This window comes from Gopherus flavomarginatus, chromosome 16 (assembly GCF_025201925.1).
Source record: "Gopherus flavomarginatus isolate rGopFla2 chromosome 16, rGopFla2.mat.asm, whole genome shotgun sequence".
Taxonomy (NCBI): Eukaryota; Metazoa; Chordata; order Testudines; family Testudinidae; genus Gopherus; species Gopherus flavomarginatus.
This window is the reverse complement of record NC_066632.1, coordinates 15483385-15502249: the sequence shown is the minus strand read 5'-3', so window position 1 is coordinate 15502249 and position 18865 is coordinate 15483385. Positions and strand designations below refer to the sequence as shown.

Below are 18865 nucleotides of genomic sequence, written 5' to 3'. Positions count from 1 at the left end.
CGGCCTCAGCCGACTCCGGTCAAGGCCCCCGCCAGCAGCTGCAAGTCCCCCTTCCAACCAGTGCCCCCCTCAGCTGTGTCCCCCCACCTCAACCCAGCCCCTCCCCCAGCCAGGCTCATCGCCCCCCACCTCCACCCAGCCCCTCCCCCAGCCAGGCTCCTCACCCCCCACCTCCACCCAGCCCCCCCTAGCCAGGCTCCTCGCCCCCCACCTCCACCCAGCCCCTCCCCCAGCCAGGCTCCTCACCCCCCACCTCCACCCAGCCCCTCCCCCAGCCAGGCTCCTCACCCCCCACCTCCACCCAGCCCCCCCCAGCCAGGCTCCTCGCCCCCCACCTCCACCCAGCCCCTCACCCAGCCAGGCTCCTCGCCCCCCACCTCCCCCCAGCCCCTCCCCCAGCCAGGCTCCTCATCCCCCACCTCCACCCAGCCCCCCCCAGCCAGGCTCCTCGCCCCCCACCTCCACCCAGCCCCCCCCAGCCAGGCTCCTCGCCCCCCCTCCCCCCAGCCCCCCCCCAGGCAGGCCCCGGCTGTACCGGGAAGAGGAGCGGGTTCGCTGGGATCTCTCCGTCCCTCACTCGTCACTTCCACCAGACGGTGCTGGGCAGGCCGGAGCCAGGCACAGTCACTGGGACGGACTGCGCCGCTCGCAGGGAGCTCAGTCCCTTCCTGCCTTTAGTGGTGGGGAAATATGGTAGAGTCCCAGCAAGGGTGGGAAACAGCCTGAGGTAACTTTGTCCTTGGAGTGGCCAATGGAGGGAAAAAACTGGTTGGATCCAGTAAACAACAAGATGGTGTCACAAGATGGCAGTTCAGACTCCATCTTGGATTGCTGCTCTAGCTTTACAAACTACACATTGAATCTAATAGACACGTGTTTTAACAGACTATAATCCTATAACAAAACACCCCCAGCAGTATAAACAAGTCACTGTCTGTAGGAAATGTCAGTTTGTACTGACTTCGCTAATGCTTCTTCTGTAGCCTGTGGATGTTCCCCTGGAAGACCTCTGCACACCCCCAGGGCACACGTAACCCTGGCTGAGAACCTTCTGTGAAATGCTTCGTTCTGCCTTGTCCGCGTGTGACATGTGGAGCGCAGAGACCTGCCCCAGCCCTTCCCTTCCAGCTGGGTGGTGCGGTAATTAATGGCCATAGAGCCTGGGCTCCAGGACCCTGGAGCAAAGCCTCCTGGAGAAGGAATTTGTTTCCCAGGCTTGACTGGCTCCCTGCCCCATCCCTTGCAGCGGGCAAGGCAGAGCAAGAACCACTGTCTGGAAGTTAGAGCCAGACCAGATCAGACTGGAAATAAGGCACCAATTCTGCAGTGGGAGAGTGATTGCTGTCCCCCGGCGAGGGGTGGATTCGCTATCTCGGGGGGTTTCAGAGCCAGCCTTTATGGAAGAGGCTTTAGCTAAAGGCAGGTAATTGGCTAAGTGCAGGGAGACCGGGGGAAGTTCTCTGGCCTGTCAAACAGGACATGGGCCTGGATGATTTGATGGTTCCGTCTGGCCTTATACTCACTCTCTCCTGTCTCTTCTTTTCGCTGCCAGTTGTTGCATTTTTAATATCCCAAATCCAGATTAGCTGCAGGCAGGGAAGGAAGAAGGCGGATTATCTGGTTTCATTCCCAGCAATTGAGTTAATTCGGTTTCAGGTCCGGATTTGGAAGGACTCATTCAACGGCGCTGGCTAAAGAGGCTTCTCCTAAGTGGCACATGGCTGCGTCACATGGAGAACTTTTGGTTTGGCTGTGGGGAAAGTTTAATGGCTTGTCAGAGTTTGAGGGCAGTGTGGTCTAAGAGTCAGGACTCCTGGGTTCTCCCCTTGCCTCTGGCAGGGGAGTGAGGTCTAGTGGTTAGAGCTGGGAATGAAGACTGTGGGAGGGGAGCATTCTCTAGTGCAGCGATTCTCAAACTGTGGGGCAGGTCTCTCAAGGGAGGCATGAGGACGTGTCATGGGAGATGTGAGCTGTGTGCTTTTTAAGAATATAGGCTGTCTGCCCCCAGTGGGAGGGGCTCATGCAGCAGGGCTGTGCACTCCTGGGAGGTGGGAATGAAGGGGACAGCCAGAGCCCCACCACTAGACACGTGCTGTCCATCTCCCTGTCTCAATTCCTGTCTGGGGAGGTGGTGGGGCTCCAGCTGTCAGCCCCAGGGTGGCAGCAGAAGTGCAGAAGTAAGGGTGACATTGGGGTGCTAAGTCTGCTGTGAAAAGTGATATTGATGAATATCATTTTTTCACATTGCTGTTCTTATTTCTGTGCAGTCGCTGCTCTAAGCTGTGCCTTCAGAGCGGGGCTGGGTGGGTGGTATATGTACTTGAGGGGTACCATGACACCCCTAGCAAATAATGTACAGTGCCAAGCACAGTGTCAAGCACAGTGTGTCCCTGGGCCATGACTCGGGGTCCTAGATAGGATTATAAGCCTGGATAAGGGAGCTGCTGAAGGGTCTAACTAGTAGGATGGGATCTTTCCTGTACAGGGCTAAATGGCTGCAAACATAAAATAGCAGCAGGAAAGTTAAGAGCAACAAGCAGGAGGGGAGCGGTGAGATGCAGGGGGCCGATCCAGGCGGCAGCAGCTGCAGGGAAGGAGGCTCTTGTCTTGTGCCTGCTGGGAAGGGAGTAGAGAGACACGAGGGTGTCTTTGACCCAGCCTCTGAACTCCCAGGGGGCCCCAGCAGGGCCTGGAGAGGCTGCTCGCTGTGAGCTGGAGCAGAGGAGACCAGCGCTTTTGTGCAGTCTCAGGCCTTGGGGATGCTGTAGCTGTGATGGAGGCAGAGCAACTCAGATAGCACCACCCCTTGTTGATCATGTGATGCAAAGGCCCCGCCCCATGCCCTGGCAAGGAGAGGGGTGTGAACAGGTGTGTGTTAGCAGGTGCCTAGCGAAACTGACACACGCTGGGAGCGGCCCCAGATTCTCCTGTGACAGCCCCGTCTGTGTGTCTGGCATCTCTCATGTTGTCCTCCAGCAGGCCCAGGCAGGGAGTTGCGGCTCCTGATTCTGCAACCAGGCCTGCGTTTCTTGCTTCACCTGATTCAGGTGCAGAGAGACACAACCCCAAGTAAAGGATGGAACTAGCTGGTGAATGCAGTTGAGCCTGCCTGGGTCTGGTCAATGCGATGGCCCCAGGCTCTTTGGACAAGAATCTAATTTGGCTTTGACATCAGTAGAATTTGGGGAGGGGGTTTCACCAGAGAGAACGGCGTTTAGGGGCTGCAGGTAACACCACTATCAGCTGGTGTGTGACCACTGCTCACTATAAGCCATGCCCTACGGAGCCAGCCAGAATCTGGTGCTGCATAGGGGCAAAACAAACAGATGGTTTATGGTAGCACCCAGGAGCCCCAGTCATGGACCAAGGCCTCATTTGCAAGGCGTTGTAGATTATTCATTAGGTGTATTATGGTAGTGCCCAGGAGCACCAGTCATGGGCCAGGACTCCATTGTGCTGGGTGCTGTACATTATTTATTAGGTGTATTATGGTAGCAGCCAGTAGTGCCAGTCATGGGTCATGGGTCAGGGTACCATTGTGCTGGGCACAACAAAAAGATGGTACTTGGCCTGAAGAGCTGACGATCTTATTGCTTAGCTTGACTGTGTAAGGGGCCCAGGAGACAGGCCTGGCAGTTCCCTGAGCGGGGCATGCCTTGGAGAGGTTCTATGTGCAGGACTCAGGAGTCAAAGTCTTTGTCGTATTGTCATCCCCCACACACAGTAGGGGGTCCCTGGATCCCCTCCATTCAGGAGGTGCTGGACAGGATTGGTTCTCTTGCTACCGGGGGCCAGATCCTTAGATCAGCTGCACTCGTATCCGGCCTGGCAGAAAAGAAGAGGGATCAGAGCCATGGCCCATCTAGCCCACCACCCTGCCACGATTGCTGACTCGGGGCTTTGCTAGGAGCTGGCCTGAAAACAGCCTCTGAGCCACATCCCCGAAGGGTCCTTCCACCAGCCAGTGGGTCCTGGCTCAGGGCACAGCCATCCTGTCCGAGCCCCACCACTAATCGCCGGTCTCTTTCCCTCGCAGAGATCCTCAGCGTTTTCTTTTGCAGCATGAAGAAGGAAAGAGAATGGAAGGTAAGCCGGCCAGGCCTGCTGCCCTGGTGTCCCCCTGGGGATATGCTGTATCCATATTGTGCTCCTCCCTCTCCAGCCTCTTGGGATTCATTAGGAACCTGAGGTTTTCCAGGCTGGATCAGATCCCTGCTCTGTCTAGCCCATCATCCGTCCCCAGCTAGGCTTAGGTATGTCTGCCTTCCTGCTGCGCTGGATCAGATCCAGCTTGTCCAGCCAGCCCCATATCTCCCCCCCCACACACCAGATCAGCCCACTGGGTCCAGCGAGCCAGCCTGGGTGGGAGGAGGAACAGGAGAGCGCCAAGCATGGGAGCAGTATGCACCATTGGGCAGGCAGGTTATTGAGTCCCCGGCATGGACTGGGCTGAGGTGTGTGGAGCAGTGGGCTAGGCCGGTGCAGCAGAGGGAGCACAGGGGACTAGCTTTCCCAGTGGCTGGATCTCGTGCAGCGGGATGCTGGGTTGCACAGAGCAATGGGTTCATTCGGCATGGCAGGAAGGCGGTTGAGATGTTGGGCCGATGGCCTACAGGACATTCCTAGGGGAACACGGAGACTCCCCTTGTTCCATTTCTCTGTGCCCTGCTCCTGGTTCTGTCCGAGAGGCTGGGGAGCGGGTATGTGGTGGATCAGAGCAGGGCACTGGGAGCTAGGACTCCTGGGTTCTGTCCTTGCCTCTTGCACTCACTCTGTCACCTGGAGGAAGAGGCTGATCTCCTCCAGTCTAGGAGGATGGAACCATTCCGAATGGCCGGGTGTCCCAGGTTGTCTCCATCTCCTCCATCTTGTACCAGCCACTCTGCTCGGAGACACTCTCCTTGTCACTCCTCACGCAATCCTTAGCATGGTCAGCTCAGCCAAGTGCAGGCTTAGTAACGGCCCTGCCGCTCTACTGTGGAAGGGCTGGGCCGGGAGCCATCGGCTCTGCCGTTATCAGTCGCTCTGCTCCCTTGGCTGTGCCATGGAAGATGATGGTGGGCGGCTGGGCTCAGGTCAGAGACCAGCTCCCCTCTCGCTACCCCAGGTGCTGACCATGGACCACCCGAGCACGCGCATCCTCTCGTCATGCTGCAAGATGTCTGACATCATGGACGAAGGCATCACGCGTGAGTGATCCCTCCCTCCCATCTGCTCCCCCCGCCAGGGCTCCCCTCTTCCTTGGACATACCTCACAGTTGGGGAGTTGACTTGTCTACATTCACATTTGCATCTAGTTTCCCCCATTTGCAGCCCCGTAGACGCCCTCCTTGCTATTGGTACCTTCCCAGCCAGGTCCAGTTCCCTTAGCCTGGTGCTTTCAGCCCCTAGAACCTCTTCAGCGCTTTTCTCAGACTCCCTTTAACTCCTCACTGCTTCTCCCCCACGCTGCGGGCAGGGTCCTGGCTGGGGAGGGGGAATGCTGGCTCCTTGCTCCAGGGTGGAGGAGCCCTGGTGTTGAGGGGCACAGAGCTGAGCCAGGAGTTTAGCGGGGTGCCCACAGCACAGTACAGAGGGACCTTCCCTCCCTGCTCTGTACTGTCGCAGCCCATGGCCCCACATCAAACTGGCTGCTGCAGTATAGCCTGTGGAACCCCCCAGCCTGTGGCCACTGAACATCCCTGTTCCCCTTGGCTTTCTGTTCCCCCTATCCCCGTGGAGAGCGGCTGAGGTGGGTGGCTAGGACACACTGACCCACAGCCAGTGTCTGCTCTCTCCTAGTTGTGGAAGATATTGATAAGTGCTGGGAGCTAATCCCCAGCCTGGAGGCCATCTACCTGCTCAGCCCTGTGGAGAAGGTAGGAGCTCGGGCCTGGGGCAGGTGGATGGGGAGCAGGGGAGAGCCCGGGGCAGCTCCTAGTGCTGCCTGGAGGTGGCGCTGTCCGGGGGGGATGCGCAGCATGATATCAGGATGGGAATGGGGCAATAGGGGCTCCCCAGGAGGCTGCTTCCCCGGAGCTGGGCTTCGTGTTCTTTGCCACGTGAAGCACAGACTGTCCCCTAGACCTCTCCGTGGTGCAGTCCCATGGGGGTTGGATGGGAAGGTGCAGCAGGCGGAGAGAGGCCACCTCAGCTGAGACTGAAAGCAAAGGAGAATCACTGAGGCAGGGGCTGTGGGGGAGGAGGCTCCCGCATCTGCAGCAGGGAGGCGAGTGGAGGGAGACCAGGGGCAGGGGGCGCTGGCAGAGCAGGGTGAAGCCCAGAACCTGCAGGAGCTGCGTGTGGAGGGAGCACTGTAGGAGAGGACCGTGATCTGGGACTTGGGGCAGGGCAGTCAGGTTCTCACCTGTCACAGTGGCCGGTTGCAGAGTCCAATCATCTTCCAAACACCCTGCCTGGCTAGCTGGTGTGGTGAAGCAGCAGGTGCCCAGTGTGGTGCCTGGGGAGGGAGTAGGCCCTGATGGCAGCTGCCTGGGATTGCTGCTCGTCTGGCTGTTCCCTGGGCACTGCTCAGAGCCCACTTAGTTCAGCAGCAAGGCCTATGCCAGGTCCTGTCTGTGGCCGAGCACGGACACTTGTGTGCCAGCAAGAGACGTGGCTGGACCCTGAGACTGTCCCGGGCACATGGGAACATGCCCTGCTCCAGGTAGGGAGGGAGCCCAGAGACAGGGGAGTGAAAACCAGCCCACCTCCCGATGGCATCATGCTGGGCCCTGCGTCCCCAGGGGCTGGGCATGGGCTGGGCCCTTCGGGCAGCAGGGAGGGGGCTCAGCTGGTGCTTACAACTCCCCTCCCACCTTTGCAGTCGGTGCAGGCTCTGATCAGTGACTTCCAGGGCACCTCCACCTTCAACTACAAGGCAGCTCACGTCTTCTTCATCAGCCGTGAGTATTCGGGGGGCAGTGGATCCCCCAGCTGGAAGCCTGGCCAGTGACACACTGGGGGTGGGGGGTCTCTCTCTGCCAGCAGGCCAGTGCCCCAGCAGACCAGGCCGAACGACCCCATCTATCCCTTCCCCCCCTTCTTCCCCACGGGCCTGCCTCCAGCCAACACAGCTCACAGCGTGCACCCAGAAAGGCGGCCTCTGGCTACCATTCCCAACATGCATTGCTCCATCAGTCCCAACTGGGGTGGGGGGATGGGACACCACCAGAATACCCAGTGTGTCAGGGTCACATCTGCTTCTCCCCATTACAGCGGCAGGGGGATCCCAAGTCCCCGTTCCTCCTCGTGCATCATCCGGAGTTGTACAGTCCGGTCACTTCCCCCTGTGGAGAGACTGAGGGCAGGGTGTGAGAGGGGCTGCATAGGAGAGATTGTGCCCCCCTCCCCTCCTTGCTGCTGATGCTGCAGAAGGCGAGAACCCGGCATGACTCTGGTTAGGTGGGGCTGGACTCATCGTTGGCTCCTGTGTGTCCTCGCTGGCTTGCCCAGATTTCCCACAGGTGTGCAGCACTATGCCCCTGCTGTACCCATCCTGGCCCTGTCTGTGGGGGCTGGTGCTGTGCTGGGGGTCCTGAGCCCTGTGCCTGTCACCCCCACCCACTGCCTTTGCCTTGCAGCCTGTCCTGAGCCTCTGTTCAAGGAGCTGAGGAAGTCACGGATCACCAAGGCCTTCAAAACACTCAAGGAGATCAACATGGCCTTCCTGCCCTACGAGAGCCAGGTGAGGGGTGGCTGGGCTTTGGAGGAGCCGGGCGGTGGGGTGGACGGTGACGTATGACACCCCCTCCTTGTGTTGTCAGTCTCAAATCCATTGATCAGGAAACTGAGGCACAGAGCAACATGAGCCTGGTCTACACACTAAAGCTTTGTTGGTATGGGTTTGTTACGGGGACATGAGAGAAAAAATCCCCCCTGTAACTGATGCAGCTGTGGTGGCAGAGCCCCTGGGTAGATGCCATTATGCTGGCAAAGCAGTCCGTTTGCCACTGTAGCTTATTTCGTCTGGGGTATCAGTGCCAGCTGTGCCAGGAGACGCTCTGGTTGGTATAAGCTGAGTGTCCGTCAGGAGGCTTTGCTGTCTCACCCGTCCCATTGCGCCAGCAAACCCTTCATGGGCCGTGTAGATGAGCAGACTCACCCTTGCGGCGCCTTCTGCTGCTTGTCCTCAGGAATTCAGTCCGCTACAGGCCGATATCATTTTATTAGTGTCCAAGTACTTTTGCCCCAGTGGTTCATTCTGTTTGGCCAGTGAAATAAGCGACAGCAGGAGGCGCGCATTGATGCCGGATTTGCCCATGGCTACACTGGGGCTTTCACCAGACTAGAAGCGTGGCCAAGCTCCCTCCCCAACATTGACTTCTCCAGGGCAGAGACACACCTCTGAGGGCACCTGGGAGTCTGCAGCTCAGCAAGGACCTGAAATCGGGGAGTCTTCATCCCAGGCTGGTGCATGAATCTCTGGGCAGTGGTCCCTCTACCACAACAGGAGTGGCTCTGGCAAAGGGCTGTCCCTCACTAGGGGCTCGCTATGGCTCCGCCAGGCTGGCCTGCTCCAACAGCGCATCGTGGGGGCATGGTATGGGTCACAGCTGACCTGGCTGCCAGCAGTAGGCACCAGGGTCTGATCTCTGCTCCCCTCGCTCCCCAGGTGTATTCCCTGGATGGGCCTCAGACCTTCCACAAATGGTTCAGCCCCAACAGCTCTTTGGAAAAGAACAAGCAGCTGGAGATGATGGCAGAGCAGATTGCCACATTGTGTGAAACCCTGGAGGAGTATTCAGCCATCCGCTACAGGAAGTGAGTGTGCCCGGGGGAAGGGGTATCCAGCTGTCCCCTATAGGAAGTGAGTGTGCTGAGAGGGAGAAGGGTACCTGGTCATCTCCTACAGGAAGTGCGTGTGCCCCTGGGGTGGAGCTGTTTCTGACCCACAGGGTTTGTCTTTGCTGCAGGGACCATTCCACCTGGCACACGCTGTGCTGACCAAACTCAAGGCATTCAAGGTATACAAACCCAACATAGGAGAGGTGAGCGAGCTCTGCCGGTCACGTCCTCACCATGTGTCATAAACAGACAGTTAAGGGTTAATACCTCTTTTACCTGTAAAGGGTTAAGAAGTTCACCTAGCCTAGCTGACACCTGAGCAGAGGAACCAATGGGGGAACAAACTGTTTCAAAAGGAAGGAGGGAAGTTTCTTTTTTCAGTCGGAGTGTAAAAGATCAAGGAACCAGCTTCTTATCAGAGTAGTAACTTTTAGAAAAGAATGAATAGGCTTATGTTTATTTTATTTTGTAACTTGTCTTTGTGCAATTAGAGGAATAATCAAATTTAGGTGGTATTGTGTGTACTAAGGTTTTTCCCAGGGGAACATCCTGTGATTTAAATCTGTTGTCTGTGAGGTCAGCTGTATGTGGTCTCCCAAAGGTTTATTTTCTTTTACTTTTCTTTTCTTGAATTAAAAGCCTTCTTTTTAAGAACCTGATTGATTTTTCCCCCTGTTTTTTAGATCCAAAGGAATTGGATCTGGACTCACCAGGGATTGGTGGGGGGGGGAAGCGAGGGGGAAGGAGTAATTCTTCCTTGTTTTTTAGATCCAAAGGAATTGGATCTGGACTCAGCAGGGAATTGGTGGAGGAGTCTCTCAAGGCTACCCAGGGAGGGAAGGTTTTGTGGGGGGAAAGAAAGAGTTTTCCAGATGACTCAGACATCTGGATGGTGGCAGCAAAACCAGATCTAAACTGGTAATTAAGCGTAGAAGTGTTCATGCAGGTCCCCACATCTGTACCCTAAAGTTCAGAGTAGGGGTGAAATGGGGGAGCATGTGAGAAGTAGAAGGAAGGAGGAGTGATTTTAAACCTGCTCGGAGATCCTGGTGGGGGGAGGGGTGGAGTCTAGACCCCCTTGGAGATCCTGAGGAGTTGACAGAACAATAGCATTCCCTGTGTGGGGACTATGGGCCCCAGCCCTTCTCTAACACTGGCCGTGGGCAGATCTCAAAGTGATCTACAAAGGCCAGTGTCCTTATCCCCTCTGTACAGATGGGGAAATCGAGGCACCGCCTGGGGAAGTGTGTGCCCAGCACAATCTCTCTGTTTATAAACAGGGCAGTTCGGTCACAGAACTAAGCTTTGCACACAGAGCCTCTTCCACCCCTGGACACTCCTGTCTGTGTGTGCTCCTACACCCATCTCCATGGTATCGGAACCTCACTAATGAATTCAGCCTCCCAGGGGAGGCAGGGTCGCCTGTGTTACAGATGGGAAACTCAGGCATGCAGGGAGTCTGTCAGAGCAGGAACTAGAACCCAGATCTCCTAAGCCTTAGCCACAGCTCCTGCCATCCCCGTCCCATTCCCAGTAAAGGGGAGCTGCAAATCCACCCTGCCCTGGATTCTCACACGGGATACCCAGTGGTTCTTGTCCCCCTAGGAGAAGATGTAAAATCCAGGGCATGCCCAGATCTCTCCGTCCTGTTGCTTCTGCTCTTGCTTCCAGCCTTTGCCAAGCTGCTGGGAGACTGTGCACCTGTGACCAATTGGGAATGTTTGTAATATCTTTTATGAAGCTGATGCGTGCCTCAGTTTCCTCTATATGTTGCATGGCTTCTCAGGCAGGGGGCTGGGGTGGAAGGGCTGTCAAGAAAGGGAATTAAACCCAGGTCAGCCTGGGGGCCAGAAAGACCGTGCCGACTCCAACGGCTCCTGGCTGGATGCTCCCAGCAGGGAATCGGAGCAGGGCCCCCAGCTCGAGAAACACAGAATTGGGAAGGTTTGAGCTGGAGGATAAAGTGAGGGAACCTGGGAGCTCTCGCCTGAGAACTGACCAAAGTCAGACCGAGGCCTGGTCTACACAAGGCAATTGGGTCAGTGTAACTGCGTCACTCGGGGGCATGAGAAAGGCGGCCTCACAAACGATGCAGCTGCAGTGGTTTACATGTAGACACAGTGGTGAGCTGGCGCCGGTTTGCGGGATCCGGTTCTAAAAGGGCTTCTAAATTTAATAACTGGTAAGTTTAAGTGACCCAGGAGCGTAGCTGGGGGAGAGCAGGGGGAGCAGCCGCTCCCTGTCATCACATTATCCAAAAGTGGCGCCTTAGGCGCTGACCCCGTGAGTGCTCCAGCTCCCCACCCCAGCCCCAGCTCACCTCCACTCTGCCCTACTTCTTCCCCCCTCTACGCCCGCTCCTCATGAATCAGCTGTTCACGCGGGAAGCCTGGGAGGGCTGAGAAACAAGCAACAACTTGGTGCTCAGGCCCAGGGAGGCGGAGATGCAGCGTAGGTGAGCTGGGGCAGGGGGGTCGCCCGCGCCGCAGCAGGTAACCGGGGGGGGGGCACACAAGGGAACCACTCCCTGCCCCAGCTCACCTCCACACCGCCTTCGTCGCCCTGCGAGCTCGACCTGACCCGGTGGTCCAGTCGAACGGCATGGCTGTAGCGCCGCCAGCCACCTCCAGGCAGCGCAGTAAGGGGGCAGGGAGTGGAGGGAGGTTGGATAGAGGGCAGGGGAGTTCGGGGGTGTGGTCGGGGGTGGATATGGGTCAGGGCAGTCAGAGGGCAGGGAACGGGTTTGAATGAGGGCAAGGATCCTGGGGGAGCAGTCAGGAATGGGGGGCAGTCAGGGGACAGAGAAGCAGGGTGGGTGGGGCAGGGGTCCCGGTGGAGGGTGTCTAGGAATGCGGGGGATGGATGGGGCAGGAGTCCCAGTGGGAGAAGGCAGGCCACGACCCCCTTGTGAGATGAGGAGGGAACCGGTCGTTAAGATTTTGGCAGCTCATCAGTGTGTAGATCGGCCCTGAGTGAGAGACCCGGAACCTGAAAACAGGTTTCGCTGCAGCTTGGCCGGGCTCTGGGCTGACCAGAACGGCCTCTTGCTTTAACCTTCAGTGGGCTGGGCTGCCGGGGCTGGGGTCCAGGTGCCTAAGAAACCTGACTGTTCTGAGAATGCTGGGGGAGTGGCCCTGTTACCCGGACCGAGGGACGTCGGGCCCTGCAGAGTGGATGGGTCTGTACCATGGTCTGTCTCAGCTGGACTCGCTGGGCAGGGCTCCCGCGGTGAAGCCCAGCGGTTCAGTCTCAGGAGGTGGGGAGGCCATGTGGCCTGTCCTGCAGGAAGACAGAGACCTGTTGGGGTCTGGCACAGCAAAGGGCTTCCTCCCAGAGACTTCCCCAGCTGGGGTCCTGGCACCAACCCTGTGGATCCATGAGCGTCTTTCCCATCCACCGAGGCAGTGTGGCCTAGTGGATAGAGCCCTGGACTGGGCCGGGAGACGCGGATTCTATTCCCAGCTGGGTGACCTTGGGCAAGTCATCTCGCCTATTTGTGCCCCCTCTGGGAGCGCTGGCTACCATGACGCAGACGCGCTGTAACTCTGTAACACCCTGGGCCCAGATGCTCTACCACTGCTTTGAGGGGGCCTGAGTCATGCGAACCCCACTGACACCAGCAGCAGGCACACAGCTCTCCCAGCAGCAAGGGGACCTGGGAGTCAGGGCAGTGGGAGCTGCTGCCACTTGGAGCTCTGATGGTCCAGGGGGGCAGGCACCTCCCAGGGAATCCAGGACAGTGAGGGGACGGGGCTCTCTCCTAGGAGCTCCTGAAGCTGTTGGGGGCTGAAGACACACCCCTGAGACGGGGAAGTGTGGGGCCCAATCTGCCCTGTGTCCCTGGAGGCGAGGGGGGACATTAACCCTGCTCTCCCCACCATGCCCCTGTCCTTCCCCTGAGTGGCAGCAGGAGTCACTCTGTCCCCTTCTCTCCCTGGTTCAGGGACCAAAGGGGACTCAGAGGACAAGGAGGAGGAGGAGGAGGAGGAGAAATGGGTGGACGTGGCTACAGAGGAGGCTGCTCTCAACATCATCCAAAAGTAGCACCAGGGCAGAGAAAAGGTACAAACCTTCCCTAACTGGGCTGGGACCGAGACTGTCTTCCCCTTCCCATCACCCGACCCCCTGCAGAGGGTCTTGCCCTGATGAACCACCACCCCTAATGGGGACCTTTCTCCTGCATGCTCTGGGACCCCCCAAGATGGGGGTGTTTGTCTCCTCCCCTCACAGGCACTGTCCCAGATCCTGACTCTGCTTGTGTAGGAGTCGTGGGTGATTTGGACAATGGGCAGGTTCTCGCTATCCTCCAGGGAGGCCTGAGCCCTGCAGCTGATGTGGATGGGACAGGGAGGTCCCAGGCTAACAGGCTCTCTCTCCCCTAATCTCTCTCCTGATAGGTGCAGGATGAGGCCCAGCAGCTCATATTCCTTCACGCCATCCACCCCACATCTGGCTGCACAGCAGAAAAGGCAGGACACACTGGAGCCGCACTGCTGCCCTTCTATGAAATGAACTGGTTGAGTCAGCTCCAGTTCTCTTGTCTGTAATCCGGAGGCTAAAATGAATGAGGGATGGTCTTATGATTACAACATGGCCAGGGCCGGCTCCAGCTTTTCTGCTGCCCCAATCCGCAAAAAAGAAAAAGGAAAAAAAAAAGGGCGGCAACACTTCAGGAGCAACTTATTGCTAATATGGGGAAGTCTCTGGGAGGAAGAGGCCGTTCTGGTCAGCCCAGAGTCCGGCCGAGCTGCAGCGCAACCTGTTTTCAGACTCCGGTTCTCTCACTCAGGGCCTGTCTACACACTGATGAGCTGCCAAAATCTTAACAACCAGTTCCCTCCTCATCCCACAAGGGGGTCATTTTACATCACTTTGCTTCTCCTCCGGGACAAGAGCCACTGGGTTTCCCCTGTGAGAATCCAGGGCAGGGTGGGTTTGCAGCTCCCCTCTGCTGAGGGTGGGATGGGGGCAGCAGGAGCTGGGTCAGGGCTGACTTGTGGCTAAGGCTCAGGAGAGCAGACAGGAGGGAGGGCTACTCATGTACACTATGTACAGACAGAATTTCCATGATGTGGTGACATTATAAATGTTTGGGGTTTAGATGTTTTCCGTGACACACTGTTCCATTCAAAAGGACCTACCATTAAATGCCATCATCACAAAGAGTGCCAGACACATAGAATTTAACGTTACAATTCCTGCTCAAGGTTTGGACAGACCAGCAATTCTCACCTCCAGCTCTTCACAGGTCAGCCAGTTGCTGGTCACATGGCAATATAAGGGAACTATTTGATCACAGAATCACAATGCACCCATTCTAGGGAATGGGCACTTCTCCCAGTTAGTGAAATATACCTTTATTGCCCTTGAGCAAGAACTGCCTGGACGGAGAGATGACAGGCAATGTCAAAAGGAAATATTAGCAAGTCACCTCACCTATTTGTGCCTCGGTTTCCCCATCTGTAAAATGGGGATAATGATACCAGTCTCAGCCGGGGGGGGGGGCCCTCTGGGATAGCTGCCTGTCATGGCACAGACGCTCTCTAACTCACAGCTGGCAGCACAGGCCTGCCTCCAGAGGGGAGCTTGGCACACACCTGGCTGCCCAAACCATCTACACGGAAGGAATTGACAGCATGCTTGTTAACCACCGGAGCTACTTGCTGCAGCAGAGCTGGCTCCAGCCTGCAGCCCCTGGCACTGCTCAGGCACTCAGCCATCATGGGAGGATGACTCCCCGAGCCCCACCCTGGAAAGGGGGCCCCAGGCTGCTCCCCCAGGGACTGTCAATCATTCAGTGAGGAGCCGTCCCAGTCCTCCCCGTAATGGGGCCTGGCTTGGCCACCAGGTCTGAGCTTCCTGCTGCTTGGCCCCTGCTGACCTGTCCTCCACCCCCCAAGACATCATTGAGGACAAACTGGACAAGAAGTTGTGGCCCTTTGTGTCGGGCTTGGTCCTTGCCACCAGTTCCCAGGCTCCTGTCAGGTAAGGCTGAGCCTGGCTGGGCTGTGGGGAGCAGAGTCCTGACACGCCCTCCACCCAGGGTATAGGAGCCTCTGTGCCTGGGAGTGTGTGGCCAGGACCCTGCCCTCTATGGAGGAGGGGATGCCCAAGAGTCTGGAGCCCTGGATTCGTCTCACCATGTTTCCTGCCCCCCAGCAGTCCCTCAGCACACCAGGGCCCAGCATGGAGGAACGGGACTGGCTGAGTTTTAGACAGCACCCCCAGCCCAGGGCAGGTGCCATGCTCCCCTACTCCCTCTCCTGTCCCACTGCCTTGGGCAGGGCCTGCCCCCCAGCCTCCTCCAGGCGTGGTGGAAAGTTTATCGGTTCAAGGGGCCATGACCAGCTCCTTGACCCTGTCTGGCGGCCGCCTCAGCCTGGGACAAGTCTCACCCCTGCAGTCCCTCTCCGCCGCGTGTCTCCGGCTTCTTGGAGACACTGGTGGCCACCGTACGGAGCTGCGGGATGTGCTGCCGCCTGCAGCACACCCCTGTTCCAGGGGCTCGATTGGCTGAGCTGCCCGCGGAGCAGGACCCAGCTGCTTCAGACCCAGGCGGAGGTAAGCAGGAGGGAGGCGCTGGCATGGGGCAGGATGGTCCTGTCCTGTGCGGCACTCAGCCACCCCCCAGGCCCTACGGGGAGGTGATGATGGGCGCGGGGACGCCTGGGTTTTGTGCCAGCCCTGCCATGGACTCCCCACTGGCACATCCGAGCTAGCTTGGGGGATGTCTCTTGGCTTGGGGGCTGGGCCGCAGAGAGGGCTGGTGGTGAAGTTTCAGGCCACCAGGGCCCATTGGATTGTGCCATGTGAGCCAGGCCAGGACCCCTCCGCCAGAGCAGGGTGTGACGGGTCTCTCTCTCCTTTCCTCCAGGGCCTCGACAAAGCCCGCTCTCAGCTGCTGATTGTGGACCGGAGCTTCGACCTGGTGTCCCCACTGCTGCACGAGCTCACCTACCAGGCCATGGCCTATGACCTGCTCAGCCTCGAGAACGACACCTACAAGTAGGGGCTGGCTGCCAGCAGGGGGCGCCCCGCACTCCTCCTCAGGCGGGCTGGGGTGGATGTGACCCAGGCACCTGCACTGCTCTGCAGCCCCCATGCTTGGGGAAGGGGTGCTGCAGCCTGACCCCGTCTCCCCTCCCTTGCAGGTACGAGACGACAGGGACCAGCGACTCGCAGGAGAAAGAGGCGCTGCTGGACGAAGACAACAAACTGGGTGCAGCTACGCCACATGCACATCGCTGACATCTCCATGTGAGCACGCTCAGCTCTGCCCCTGACACGCCCATATGTGCCCCGCGCATACCCTATATATGCTCCCACGCGTGGCTAGGCTGCTGTGGCTGGCCCCAGGCAAGGTCTCTGCCCTCTAGAGGGTACTGTGCGCTGGAAGGGGTCGGGATCTCACCACCGCCTCCCTCCAGGCCAACATGAAGGACCTGTCCCAGATGCTGAAGAAGATGCCCCAGTACCAGAAAGAGCTGAACAAGGTAATGGGGCTGGAGCTGTTAGTGGGCGGGGAACAGGGCATTCAGTGGGGCTGATGGGGGAGCAGGGTGCTCTGTGGGGCTGGTGAGGGACAGTAGGGACTCTGTGGGGGGCAGGACACTCTGGGGCACTCCGCTTTACTGCCTGATGAGAACTGCTGACCTGTACCGTTGGGCAGAGCCATTTTCCCCCCAGGTGCTGTGTGGCACCATGGGCAGCAACCTGCCCATCAGTGCCCAGAGCTGCCCCATTAGCCCCAGCAATGGCAGCCCTTGGGTAACGCCCACGCCTTAGAATCATAGAATCATAGACTATCAGGGTTGGAAGAGATCTCAGGAGGTCATCTAGTCCAACCCCCTGCTCAAAGCAAGACCAACCCCAACTAAATCATCTCAGCCAGGGCTTTGTCAAGCATGACCTTAAAAACCTCTAAGGAAGGAGATTCCACCACCTCCCTAGGTAACCCATTCCAGTGCTTCATCACCCTCCTAGTGAAAAAGTTTTTCCTAATATCCAACCTAAACCTCCTCCAGTGCAACTTGAGACCATTACTTCTTGTTCTGTCATCTGCTACCACTGAGAACAGTCTAGATCAATCCTCTTTGGAACCCCCTTTCCGGTAGTTGAAAGCAGCTATCAAATCTCCCCTCATTCTTCTCTTCTGCAGACTAAACAATCCCAGTTCCCTCAGCCTCTCCTCATAGGTCCTGTGCTCCAGCTCCCTAATCATTTTTGTTGCCCTCTGCTGGACTCTTTCCAATTTTTCCACATCCTTCTTGCAGTGTGAGGACCCAAAACTGGACACAGTACTCCAGTTGAGGCCTCACCAATGTCGAATAGAGGGGAATGATCACGTCCCTCGATCTGCTGGCTGTACCCCTACTTATAGAGCCTAAAATGCCATTAGCCTTCTTGGCAACAGGGGCACACTACTGACTCATATCGAGCTTCTCATCCACTGTAACCCCTAGGTCCTTTTCTGCAGAACTGCTTCCTAACCATTCAGTCTCTAGTCTGTAACAGTGAATGGGATTCTTCCGTCCTAACTGCAGGACTCTGCACTTGTCCTTATTGAACCTCATCAGGTTTCTTTTGGCCCAGCCCTCTAATTTGTCTAAGTCTCTCTGTTGCCTATCCCTACGCTCCAGCATATCTACCACTCCTCCCAGTTTAGTGTCATCTACAAACTTGCTGAGAATGCAGTCCACGCCATCCTCCAGGTCATTAATGAAGATATTGAACAAAACCGGCCCCAGTACTGACCCTCGGGGCACTCTGCTTAAAACCAGCTGCCAAGTAGACATGGAGCCGTTGATCACTACCCGTTGAGCCCGACGATCTAGCCAGCTTTCTATCCACCTTATAGTCCATTCATCCAGCCCATACTTCTTTAACTTGCTGGCAAGAATACTGCGGGAGTCCGTATCAAAAGCTTTGCTAAAGTCAAGGAATAACACATCCACTGCTTTCCCCTCATCCGCAGACCCAGTTATCTCCTCACAGAAGGCAATTAGGTTAGTCAGGCATGACTTGCCCTTGGTGAATCCATGCTGACTGTTGCAGATCACTTTCCTCTCCTTTAAGTGCTTCAGAATTGATTCCTTGAGGACCTGCTCCATGATTTTTCCAGAGACTGAGGTGAGGCTGACCTGTAGTTCCCCGGATCCTCCTTTATCCCCTTTTAAAAGATGGGCACTACATGAGCCTTTTTCCAGTCATCCGGGACCTCCCCCGATCGCCATGAGTTTTCAAAGATAATGGCCAATGGCTCTGCAATCACATCCACCAACTCCTTTAGCACCCTCGGATGCAGTGCATCCGGCCCCATGGACTTGTGCTCATCCAGTTTTTCTAAATAGTCCCGAACCACTTCTTTCTGCACAGAGGGCTGGTCACCTTCTCTCCATACTGTGCTGCCCAGTGCAGCAGTCTGGGAGCTGACCTTGTTTGTGTAGACAGAGCCTTGCTCCTGCAGCTCTCAGGAGAGGGCCTTGGTGGGCTTCCAAACCAGCCCATTGGAGCCACTCCTAGTGCCACTGAGCCATGTGCCAACGGAAAGCTCCTGGCCACTGGCACAGGTACCCCGACACCTGCTGGTCTCCAAGCCCCAGCCTCGTGGTGACTAACAGAGAAACCGTGGGCTGCTTTGGAAGCTGCTTCCTCCTCCTGATCCTCCCCTCCAGCTGCCCCGCTCCACCCCAGAGGACGGGGGCTGGACTTGGCCATGTAGATGTGGGTTGGGGCCTGGGCTGAGCCAGGTTTGGCGCAGGGATGGCCTGGCTGGGTGCACCCTGTTTGTGATCATCTGGGCCTGGCCTACGCCACATTAGGCTAGCACCTCTTCAAGCCCCATGCCCCTGGCTGGTTCTCGGGAGGGGTGGGGAGGGCAGGCGGCTGCTTCCCAGCCCAGCTGGAGGCTGCCCTGGCTGGGAGACACGCAGAGGGAGAAAATGCAGTTCCTCTCAGCAGCACTAAGGGCACCAGCCAGGTCAGGCACTCTCAGCCTGTGCGCCCCCTGCAGCCCAGACTCTGCATTGCAGCTCTCCTATGCCCATACCCATCACACCCTGCCATGGCTTTCCCAACACCTGCCAGCCTCAGAGTGCCC

The 18865-nt window shown here is 57.5% G+C and overlaps 1 protein-coding gene and 1 long non-coding RNA gene across 2 annotated transcripts in view; one reads left to right on the top strand and one right to left on the bottom strand.

Moving 5' to 3' along the window:
- The window catches only part of LOC127035702 (maestro heat-like repeat-containing protein family member 2A), a 112913-nt gene that overhangs the window by 88598 nt on the left and 5450 nt on the right, over positions 1–18865 (bottom strand). The gene's annotated exons all lie outside the window — the stretch shown is intronic.
- LOC127035749 (uncharacterized) lies at positions 8901–12783 on the top strand. The gene is made up of 3 exons (XR_007769910.1): positions 8901–8969; positions 9535–11404; positions 12710–12783. It is a non-coding gene; the product is annotated as an uncharacterized LOC127035749 (long non-coding RNA).